The sequence below is a fragment of the Thunnus thynnus genome, chromosome 12, assembly GCF_963924715.1.
Source record: "Thunnus thynnus chromosome 12, fThuThy2.1, whole genome shotgun sequence".
Taxonomy (NCBI): domain Eukaryota; kingdom Metazoa; phylum Chordata; class Actinopteri; order Scombriformes; family Scombridae; genus Thunnus; species Thunnus thynnus.
This window is the reverse complement of record NC_089528.1, coordinates 29,797,399-29,809,845: the sequence shown is the minus strand read 5'-3', so window position 1 is coordinate 29,809,845 and position 12,447 is coordinate 29,797,399. Positions and strand designations below refer to the sequence as shown.

The 12,447-nt window shown below is 41.9% G+C and overlaps 1 protein-coding gene across 2 annotated transcripts in view; it reads left to right on the top strand.

Annotated features, from left to right (window-relative positions):
- Positions 1-12,447, top strand: part of adcy8 (adenylate cyclase 8 (brain)) — a 119,506-nt gene that overhangs the window by 4,203 nt on the left and 102,856 nt on the right. The gene's annotated exons all lie outside the window — the stretch shown is intronic.

Below are 12,447 nucleotides of genomic sequence, written 5' to 3'. Positions count from 1 at the left end.
CTCCTCCCCACCTCCTTCTATCCCTCCCCTTCTTCTCCTTTATTGACCTCCTGCTCCATCATCCTTATCTTTCTCTCCTCTCTCCTCTCTCCACCTCCCTCATCCCTTTCTCTTCATCAGTTCATCTCTCCAGAAACTTCCAGGCTTGTTTATAAATGTCTGCAGAGATTATTGATGCCTGATCAGATATTAACTGTCATAAAGTATCAGATTCATTCAGCAAACTGTCAGCAGAGAGAAAGAGAGAAGACTCGCTGCTTTTATATTTCTATTAGACTTTATTTGATATTTGTGTTTTTGATTCTGATCATAGAAACTAAACCGGTCTGAACAGGTGTTAATCTGTTGATCTACCTGAGCAGTTTGTTGCTTCTTGTGTTTGATTCTCTGGTTTGTTAAGACTTGGATTTTTATTTTTATAATGAAACCCTGCGGTTTCTGTGTGTGTGACACCAGACCGGTCTGACTGCTGAGTGGTTTCAGCACCAGGAGCTGTCCACACACACACACACACACACACACACACACACACACACACACACACACACACACACACATACAAGGAAGTCCTGAAATGCGCTGCAGCTCCATATAGGATCAGCACCCCCTACTGGTGAATATTATTCTAAATAAACTCTTTCTTTCTTTCTTTCAATTCTCTTCCCTCAAAAAAGGCTTTAAAGGGTTTAAAAAGTCTTAAATTTCATGTTTAAGGTCAAAGGTCAAATATTGTTTCTTTCCTGCTGTAGACAATAACATTAGTTGTTGTCAGTTGTTCTACATCTATAAACCTTCACAGTTAATTCACAAAGATAGTTTTACCTGTATATATATATATATATATATATATATAGACACTGTATTGCAGCCCTTATTCTGTCATTGCTCTGTTTCTCAAAACGACACTATGAGAGACACTGAGAGTGAACCAGAACAGTAAAGTTGCAGCTGGACAGATAAACAATGAGCTGAAACTCACTATAAAGCTCCGTAAAGCCGAGAGGAGCTGCAGAGTCACTGATAATTCTCTGTAGGTTCATCACTACGAGCCACGACCAACACATTACACACTGACAGGTAGGGCTGGGTATGGTTTAAATACCAGTACCCTTAAGGTGATACCGATACCAATAGAGTACTTCATTCTATACCTTTTTGAAGTATTATCACTGCAGACTGTTCAGGTTGTAGCTGCTGTGATAGTGAGCCAATCACACGTTGCATTAAATCGAAGAACGCTTGTGGTGATTGGCTGCGAGCTAAATCATACAAATAGTCATATTTATCTAGATCTGCATACAAAAAAAGATCAAATGTAGGTATCATGTGACTGGAGAGGTTTCAATACTACTTGGTACTGGGTTATTTAGGTCAATACCTTTAAAAAGTATCAAGTACTGATACCCAGCTCTGCTGTCAGTTCATTATTATTATAAAAATATAGATTATAGCCGCTTTATGGAGGGAAACAATAATGAAACTGAACTATTCCTGATTTTCCAGGCATTCCTTTCCTGGAATATTTGCTTTAGAGGGAAGTTAGTCTGTAGTCTGCAGCCTTTTACAAGGAAAGATTTACTGCTCTGGTTGATTTACGGAGGCAGAAGGAGAACTTTTGAACTCGTATTCAGGAGTTTTTATGGACACAGAGAGTTTTGTTTTACTGTGCGTTCAACGAGGGTTCTGTAGTTTGTAGCGGTGGAAGTGAAGCTGTGAGAAGAAGAAGTTGATCACATGATTCTCTTACAGCCACAAATCATTTAAAGTACTCGATTAAAAGATTCTTCAGTTTTCTGATGGTCTGTTGAACTCCGTCAGTTTTAACTTCATAATTAGGTTAACATCATAATTATCTACCAGTCAAAGCCTGATTCATAGTTTTCCTCTGTTGGTTTTAATGGAAGCTGATGATCTGAATGTTGACACACACACACACACACACACACAGAGACGTTGTTGACCTGCAGGCTTGAAAGTCGTCATTCACACTTTACATGTTTGTTATCAGCAGGTGAGAAATCGCAGTTTAACATGTCAAAGCAGTTTTAAGAGAAAATTTTTTTAAAAAGCGCAGCAGAGACGGTGTGAACCTGAAGTGGATCGCTCATTATTTGATGTTTATCTCTGGTGAGTGAGAGATAAAAACCTCAGCGAGAGAGAGAGACTCACTTTTGCTTTTTATTCAGCTTTTTACTTTCTCAAGATGAGAGTCAAATGTTCTCAAGAGCAGCATCAGAATCAAACTCTTCACATCAGCGGTTACGGCTGAAACATCTTCCGTCAGTTTGTTTGTTTCTGGATATTTTTTCCATTTTTCTCTCGAGTGAATCAAGATAATATTTTGAAAGGATTATAAATCTTCTGCATCCTGATGATACTTTATACGCAGGTTTGTGTCGTAGTGTTAAAGAAGGTGATGTGTTTACAGGACAATGTATAACACAGTGAAAACAATGAAATATAAACTGGAAAAACTTGATATAAACTCAACAAAAACCCGACATGAGAAACATGTAACAAATCCTTCCTCATGGAAACTTTGACGATCACTTTTAATAAAATGATTTAGTGCCAAAATACCAAAATATTCTCTGGTTCAAACTTCTGAAATGTGAAGATTTGTAGTTTTTCTTCAACATAATAAAACAGTCAATCAAACATCTTTAGGTTCTGGTTCTGGTCGGACAAAACAAGCACATTGAAGGCATCGCCGTGGACGCAGGGAAATTGTGCATGTAAAGACTAGACAATTAATCAATTAATTAAGAATATGATTGTCAGATTAATTAATAATGATGTTAGTCACCATGTTTCCAGATGAGATCCTCGTTTTCTTTCTGCACAACGTAAAGCACATGAACGCACCACCAGGAAGGATTCACAGATCACTATTGTAACTAATTAATTAATTGATTAATTAAACCAACGGGACCCTGGAAAGCAGGAAAAACTCACTCACAACGATAGTGTAAGTTGTAAGCACATAGTATTTAGTGGAACGACCCCTTTAGGAAACACTTTAAATGGACAAACGATTAATCAATAATGAAAATAACTGTTATTTGCCACATTGTTGATTGTTCTGAGACTAATGAGTCTCGTATGTTCAGTATGCTGGAGCTGCAACAAGTCAATGATTCATTGATTAGTCGACAGAAAACTAATCAGCGATTATTTTGATAATAGAATAATCATTTTAGTCATTTTTTAGGTAAAACTAAACATTTGCTGGTTGCAGCTCCTTAGATGTGATTATTTAATACTTTTCTGCTTCATACATGAAGGTAAAGAGATTTTTTATTGTTTGTTTGGGCTCTAAACTGCATTTTTCACTATTTTCTGGCATTTTATAGACAAACAATCAAGAAAATAATCGTCAGATAAATCGATAATGTAAATAATGGTTAGTTGCAGCCTCACAGTCTACATATTTAAAGATGTGCACATTTTATTTTATCGAGCAACATTTTAAACAGACTGAATCTCACGGCGTGCGAGGCTGCTCACACAGAATATTTGAGTCATGACATATTTCCAGTGTGTTTGTTGACACAACTCCGAGTCATGCAAGCTCAGACATGCAAGAAACTCCCAAAAATATTCCCATGCTGCAGCCTACAAGCTGTGAAAAGACACCGTGAGCGTGCTCGGTGCGACTCATCCCGCTCTCATCTGAGTCTCTTGTCCTTCTGTCGGCGTCACGCCGAATCACATCACGCTCCTCCACTCTGAAGTCTCGGCTGACGCGGCTGACCCTCCGCGTGGCCCGTATAGATGACTGTAAGATGTGATGCGGCTGACTGTAACGCTGCGCTGCGTCGGCTCTTGTTGTGTAGCTCAGGGGGGATTTCCCAGCTTCCCCCTCGTGTGGTTCAGCTGTGACGCTCCGCTCGCAGCGCCGGCGACCCGGCGAGCCTCTCAGAGGAAGAGGTCGAGCGCTTTTAAACAGGCTGCTGTTAGCTGGACTGAGGAGACTGACACTCTGCTTTGTGATGGTTGATTGTAAAGAAAACCCAGAGCTGAGCAATATGTCAATATTATATCAATATCCTGATATGACACTAGATACCGGGTCCGTTTCACAAAGCAGGTTCAGTGAAAACTCAGAGTCTGTTAACCCTGAAATGAAGGAAACTCTGAGTTTTCTGTTTCAAACAGAGAGGTAAGTCAAACCAGAGAAAGAGGGATAACTCTAGCATGTTTCAGAGAGAGAGGTAACTTAAGCTCTCTCTACTACGGTCAGTTACCGTAGTAACAGACTCCATCAACCTAACCTAGTCAGGACCAGGTTTTTCTCAATGAACCTGGAGTTTCTCTCTGTCTGAGCATTTCCAGACAATAATCAGCTGCTCTCCTCCGTTAGAGGTGATGGTGCTGCTGGCTGAGTAGAAGTCTGTGTTAGTTTAAATAGGCTTCATTATTTAACAGAACGTGATGTAGAAGAGAAGACATTTATGTGTGTGAAACCAGCGTTATGTTTGGGATAAAACAACAGCACAGTCAAACAGCCACTTAATATTTACTTTACAATGTAAAACATGATCAAAATGAGGTTCCCCCATGAGATTATGCAATGTTTTTATATTTCATCCTAAACTGCTGCCAAGTGCGCTTCTCCCCCGCGGGATTGCACCTAAATGAAATAAATTAATAGGCGACCATTCCAGCAGTTTATTGTAATATTATTGTGATTACAAAGGACTACATTTAAACTTACGTATTGACCCGAGCAGTGTTGTTCTCCCACGCCGTCTCCCTCTCTTTTTCAGCTGCAGCCGTGTTGCTTTCTGAAAACGTTTTCAAACTCACCGTATGAGCGCGTTAAGATTTCTAGTTCTAGCGGGGCGAAAAACGCAGCCCTCCTCTTCCCCGTTGCCATGGTGACTCGTCGAATCGGGGGCTTTTTTTTTTTACATTTTTTATTTTATTTTTATTTTATTCTATTTTTATCTCTCTCTGGTTTTATTTGCATCGTAAAGCAGCTTGTAACTCTGGTTTTGAAAGGCGCTTTATAAATAAAGTTTATTTTGTTTACCAAATGATTCAAATAATGTGTTGGTTGATATTAACATCACCTAAAAGCAGAATCCTGTCAATCAGGAGAACTCTTGTAAAGAAGCTGGATCTGGTTCGGTGGTCTACAGACTAAAACACAGAGTAAAGGGGTTTTACAGGGGTGCGACTAAACGCTGAGATACTCAAAGGAGGAAGAACCACCTCAGGAAGTTGGAGAGCGTTCATGTTTCTCTATGAAGACGACTGCTAGACCTCCTCGGCGCCCCGATGGCCTCGGCCAGTGATGAACCTCCTTCATTAACGTATGAAAGCAGTCGAACAGAATAAATTCACGACACATAAAAGACTTATTTGAGAGGGATCTTGTGTTTTTGATTGGAACTGCTTGAGTCCATTAATTAGCTTCCAGCGGCGCCGGGCGTCGTGTGATAAGTCTCAGCTCGTGTCATCATTATTATTATTATACGTCTAAGCTGTGTGTGAAACTCTGTGGGTGGGAGGGATTATTTTAGCTTTAGCGTGTTAGTATTAGACGACCTGAAAACGGGAAGATCAGCGCTTTACATGTTCCGTCTTAATTCTGCTGCTGCAATGACATGCGAGCGGCGTCGTGGGCGGATGCGTTGCAGCTGGATGGATGTGGTGGCGGCGGTGGCGGCGGCGGTGGCGGTGGAGGGAGGATTAGGGGCGGCTCATACTGCACTCCTGGCTCACTGTGAAATTAAACGTCCTGGACTCAAGCGGTGCTAATCTGCTCTTATTAATTGTGTTTGCTAAAGGATGTGGTGAACATATATACACGTACAGAGAGGAGACGGAGAGACTGATGGGAAGTAATAGAACCATCATCATCATCATCATCATCATCGCTCCACACAGATCTGATGTTTTCAGCTCTTCAGTGGAAGCCTGAGTGATGTTCAAGTGCTTCATTTATTCACTTGGAGCCCCTTTCAGGCTGGATTTATATGTGTAGAGGAGGTGTGGTGATTACAACATCACCTGCTGGTCTGTGGTTTTAATCCAGTATGAGGTCCAGTAATAATTACAGCTGCACTGAGAGACTGTTTTTCAGTCATTTAAATCCAGTCCAGAGTGATGCTCTTGTATTTTAAAGTGGATCCTTGAGGTTTTTCCTTCTACTACAAAGAAAGTTTTGCTAATCTGACAGATGGAAACATGCTAACACTGACATATCGGCCTGTTTGGGAGCCGATATGATGACAGAAAAAAGTAAAAAACATCAGGAAATCAAAGCTCCATAACAGTCAGCTGTACTGGTATTCTCATGTGTTTACATTTGATACGTTTACACCATTAAAAGTCTGCTGAATCAGCTGTTAGCAGTGTAATCATGGATGTACAGACAACTATCACTGGATGACTTTGATACTGAAGAAAACTTCTTCTCAGGCAGGTTCTGCAGCCTCCGGAGCCCCTAAAGTCCCAAAAGGTGATTAAAAAAAGTCTCTTATACTTAACAGCAATTTAAAATGTGTTTAGAAACGGTTACTCAGGCAAAATGAGCTGATGTAGCTCAGAGAATCCTAATTGCTCAGGTAGTTAAAGAGGACATAACATGCACACATCCAACTGGAATATCCTTGCATGATTTACTGTTGGAAAAAAAACTGACCCGTTATGCAGCCCCTCAGTTCAGTACTCTGTCTGAAACAGGCTGTTTTATAGCTTATAGCTCCGGTTTATAATAATAATAATGATAATATCTTTATTTATATAGCACCTAGCTTTGACAGACATGATACAGAAAACAATAACAGATCCGACATTAAGAAGACGGCGGCCGAAGACAAAGAAAAAACAATAAAGAGATGATAGAAAGACAACGTTTACATAGCAAGTCTGTAAAAATGGGTTTTAAGAAGTGATTTAAAAGAAGTCACTGATTCTGCGGAGCCTTATTTCCTCAGGCAGGTCGTTCCAAAGTCAAGGGGTCCTGATGGAAAAAGCACGGTCGACTTTGGAGCAGCCAGACGGGCCCCACCTGGCTCGTACGGGGGTCAGCATATCTGTTATGTAGCGTGGAGCTTCAGACCCTGACGTGCTTTAAAAGTGATCAGTAAAATCTTAAAAATCAATTCTAAAAACGAACAGGGAGCCAATGGAGAGAAGGCAGGATCAGGGTGATGTGATGTCTGTTAAAACCAGTAAGAAGCGGAGCTGCTGCTGCGTTCTGGACCAGTTGGAGGGATTTTTGTGTTATACTGGAAAGGAGGAAGTTGCAGTAATCTAGTCTCTAGTGGAGCATCGGCTTAATTCTGGAGACGGTTCTGATTTGGAGGAAGCAGGACCGGACGACTCTGATAATGTTTGGTTTGAAACCTGATTAGATTATCTCGTGGGAACAAGTTAACATCTGTACAGTAAAGGTCTGATAGGACCACGAGGGTAAGTTACATTTATAGCTTTTAAGAGTTTGTTGATTTCTCAAGTATGTTAGAAACACGGCGGCGTTCATCGCTTTACTTGAATCGTCTATTTGCTGTGTTGTTACCATGGTTTTTACGGAAAAATACCACCTTTTGGGACTTTAAGGGCTCCGTAGCAGCCTCTTCTTTCTGATTTCTAAGATTTATGGAAGTTTACTGGAGATTTGACTACTCAGAGAAGGATTTTTGCCTCGTCTTCGCCTCTTCGCCCCTGGGGAGGCTTTTGACCGTCTCGTTTGACTCCAGATAGACCTGATTCTGGTTTTCCAGTAGCTGCTGTATTGATGGATGTCTCTCTGCAGAAGACAAACAGCAGATCAGGTTGTTCTGGATGAATGTCCGTCCTCTCCTCCTCCTGTAACGTCTGCTTCCATCGCAGTTTGAAACATTTTATTTTTATCCTCAGACACACAAACTTCTGCACCTCAGCCGAGCGTTAAAACTTAATGCAATATTGAGATTATATTTCACATTTTCTCACTCAGGTTTTCTTTTTTTTTTTTTTTTTTTATGCACAAACTGAAAATGCACATAAAAACAAGTGGATGGAAACCCATTTACAGGACAGGAAAAGTGCTAAAACTCTTCAACACATAAGAAGCATCGAGCATGAAAAAGACATTAAACAAGGCTGCGTTCTGTCTTATTTAAAGGAGCAGTCTGTCTCCTTTCAGCTACTCAGACACAGTTATTCCTTATTTATTCCACTTCCTTTCATACCTTTCATTGACTACATTGTGAAACAGTTTTTTTCCTCCAGAGATGATTCTTTTCCAACCTTTTGCTGTCAATACAGGCTGTAAATACTGCCCTCTTCTAATGTTACACAACCCCCTAAATGCCCCTGTGTTGTATCATTTAAGACCTGTTTCCAGACTCCTCTCCCTCCCTCGCCTCCCTCGCCTCCCTCGCCTCCCAGGCCTCTGAGCCTGATTCTTCCTGTCAGACTCAGAATAGCCTCCATCGATCCCGGCTCCGTCTCTTTAGAGCCTCCTCTGGGCTCCTGTTGGCCCCACATCATCCTTTGTCTCCGGCTCTCCCCGCTGAAGGCTTCGGTATTGACCGTCGCATTTCCTTTAAAACCTTCACACCAATACGATCACACCCCATCTTCTCGCTCTCTAAACAATAAGCTCATATTGACCCGGCGCCTGTCTTTTTTTTTTTTTTTTCCCCTCCTCCTGAAAAGACTCCAAATAGACCTGATTCTGGTCTTCCAGTGGCGGCTGCTGCTGTATTGATGGCCTTGACGTCTTTCTGCAGAAGTCATTTAGCCTTTTTACTCTGTGTTAGATGAACAGAAGCATCAGTAAATAGCAGATTAGGTTGTTCTGGGAAGAGGACGAGTGTGTGTGTGTGTGTGGTAATGTGTGTGTTTTGGTGTTACGGGAACGTTCCCATGAAGCTGAAAGCATTATAAATAAAAAACAGTCAATAGCATCTTCCTGCTGTATTCCCTCCCTCCGTTCACACACACACACACAGCGAGAGCTTCGTACCCGGCGATTAGCCGTTCTCCAATCTCGCCGCTGCTTCCTCTTTCAAGGTCAAACTCGGCTTACCTGGAGCGCCGGCTGCACCGAGGAGATAGAGGAGGAGGAGAGGTGGGTGGGTGGGGGGGAGGAGAGAGGAGAGAGGAAGAAAAGAAGGGCAAGTGTGTGTTTCATAAAGAGACGTGAGCGTTTTCAATCTCTTGCCTTTAGCGAACCTCCGGAAAACGTTAAAAAGAATTTTTAAAACGCTGTTTCTGTCGCTGCCAGCCAATCACAATCAAACCCGTTTTTTTTTTAATATCTTTTCACAGCTTTCAGCTTTCATTTACATTTTATGTCAGATCAGCTTCTCTGTGACTGATTCTTTAAAAGCAGAGCCGTCGGCTGATCACGACACGTTTCGCTGCTTAAAATGATCACATTTTCTCAAATTTGTAACCAAAAAAAAAAACCGAAACAGTGCGCCACATTAAAGTGCACCGCAGATGTTTCTGGGATAATTCTCACACGCAGTGAGTGCAGGTTTCATGTCTGTGTGTGTGTGTTGGCTCGATGATTGAGGTGGTTTTTCATCTCATGTGAAGGACACAGACTGGTCGCCAGAATAAAACGCTGGCGTTGAACGTCAAACCACAGAAACATCTGGAAAGTGACGTAGTTCACTATAGAGATCTATATGAGCTGATCTTTCCTATATATGAGGAGGAGGAGGAGCAGGAGGATGGTTAGTAAGTTTCTTGGCAGCAGAGAACACGGTTCGAGACCACCTCGAAACCAATGTCCGCTTCCTGTTTCAACCGACAAAAGCGGGAGTTTTTAGTGAGACGTCAGGACATTTGCAGCTGTTTTTCTAGTGAGAATCCGGCTTTTTTTAGTGAGACATCAGTCGTTTCTATTTTATTTTTATTTTAATCCAAACCATGATCTTTCCCCTAACCAGACCTGAACCACAGCGTCGTCACATCATAAAACATCATTATTCAACAGGTAGAAATGTTGATATGATATGTATTTAACGTGTTGAAACGTAGATATTCTGTGGTTCGCGGAAACGTTCAATGTCAATGTTTTCTTCTGGCGACTGGGTTGAAGGACACGCAGCAGAAGTGTTTGTCCAGTTTATTAAACCAGTTCCAATCGGATCACTTAAGACAAAAAATGTCTTAATCTGTCATTTGTTCAGAGAGTTGATATGACAGATTTGTTTGCATCCTATCAACAGTCAACGTCGGCTTCTTTTAATTACTACGTCTGTGCTTCATCATCTCAGTCCTGTAACACCGTCACACTCACGACGGATAGTTTTTAAAAAAATGATGCAGAGATATCGTCATTTTTCATTCCACATGTTCTTCTTCCTTGCCCAAACCTGCCGCCTTCATTACCCACAATGCAACTTGACTCGATTCACTCAACTGTACAGATTAAACACCGTATATAAAGATGGACGACGCGTCTCCACTTCCTGATTTGTTTGTTTCAGTGTAAAAACCGTCGTAATGATTCTTGTTTATGGGGGATCTCTGTTTAAAAAAGTGGGGGGCTTCTGATTGGCTGCTATTTTTGGGTGCTGACACAGTTTCTGTTATCTGAAGTCATCGTGACCTTTAAAGTCTGGTTGTCATTCAGACGACGACTCGCCTCGCTGTCGTCTCTCTGCAGACGTTTCCTCTGGACTGACTCAGCTCCATGGAGAAAAAAAAAAAATCATTTCTGAGGGAGGATGACGACGCGGAGGGACGAATCAGTGACTCTATCCTTTATCTCCTCCCTCACCTCTCTTTCACCCCCCCTCCCTCCTCTTCCTCCTCTTCCTCCTCCTCCTCCTCCTCCTCCTGCTGCTCCTCCATCTCGCCGGTTTCATGCGGTTGATCTCGGACAATCTTGCTGTTACCAGACACTGCACTCAGCCGCTTTTAATATTTAATGAAGGATCAGGGCCATCAGTCGCAGCTTTCTGAGCGTCTAATGGCAGAGTTTTCCAGTGACATTTTCGCTCCGTGACCTCTCAGGCGTTTCCAAAAATTGCCTGTCGCAAAAAAAAAGGCTTTTACCGTCCTTCATTCTTATTCCTTTTATGTCGTGAATGAACCCCGAAATAAACACTTTTCATTATAATTTAATCATCCAAAGAATTCTTATTTCACTGAAGGAAAGAATGATTAATTGTCTAAATATGAATGAAGGATCTAAGAGACACTGAGCTGCATTTAAAGTGATTTCTAGTCTGTTGTCTTAAACTTTGAACAAGCTGCTTCTGTTTGCAGAGTTTAAACTGTTATTTTCTTCATGCAGAGTCCAACAAATCTGCAACAGACTATTTAATGAGTAACAACCAAACACTAATAGCAGGATATCAGGAAACTCTGGTGATTATGGTGATAATACTGTGAGATTTTATCTACGATAATTGTAGCGAGAAAACGTGATACTGGCACATCCCTGCAGATGAGATGAGCAGATACCTGGATGTGTCGTTCATGTGACTCCAGAAGGACACATTTGCATCTCATCAGAACAAATCCTCCAGTTTTTTAAAGAATAAAATCAACCTGAACTTGATCTAAATCTAAAAAGTTCATCAGGTTGAGTTTTGAGTTCTGTTCATCTATAAATTCAGACTCTCGTCCTGCTTCAGATGGACCAGAGAGGAAACTGAGACGGGATGGGAAGAGGAAGACGAGGAAGAGGGAGTCATACCACCGTAAAGACGGCTGGCAGAGTGTGATTTAAGTGCAGGGTGTGAAGGGGGAGGAAGGGGGGAGGAGGTGTGAAGGGGGGGGGAGGAGGCTTTAATTGAGCCGGCAGTTAATTGCTCTGGTGGCGACTGAAAGCTCGTCTCCCCCAAAAGCCCTCAGAGCCTGAATACTGCTGCTGACACAGGAGGAGAGGAGGAGGAGAGGAGAGAGGAGAGGAAAGAGGAGGAGAGGAGAGGAGGAGAGGAGAGGAGGAGAGAGGAGAGAGGGGAGGAGAGGAGAGGAGGAGAGGAAAGAGGAGGAGAGGAGAGAGGGGAGGAGAGGAGAGGAGGAGAGGAAAGAGGAGGAGAGGAGAGGAGGAGAGGGGAGGGGAGAGAGGGGAGAGGAGGAGAGGAGAGGAGAGGAGGAGAGGAGAGGAAAGAGGAGGAGAGGAGAGGAGGAGAGGGGAGGGGAGAGAGGGGAGGAGGAGAGAGGAAAGAGGAGGAGAGGAGAGGAGAGGAGAGGGGAGGAGGAGAGGAAAGAGGAGGAGAGGAGAGGAGGAGAGATTTCCAAATATGATTTCATAGACTATTAACTGTTTAATACATATTTATTTGTTTCAGTTGCCTGATAAATGAACCAACCAGCCAATCAGAGTTCACTTGTTATCATTGACGATGCTTATACTATATTATATTATATTATATTATATTATATTATATTATATTATATTATATTATATTATATTATATTATATATACACATATATATTATACAGCAGACCGTCCTGCTTGTTGTTAATCTTAATGGTCG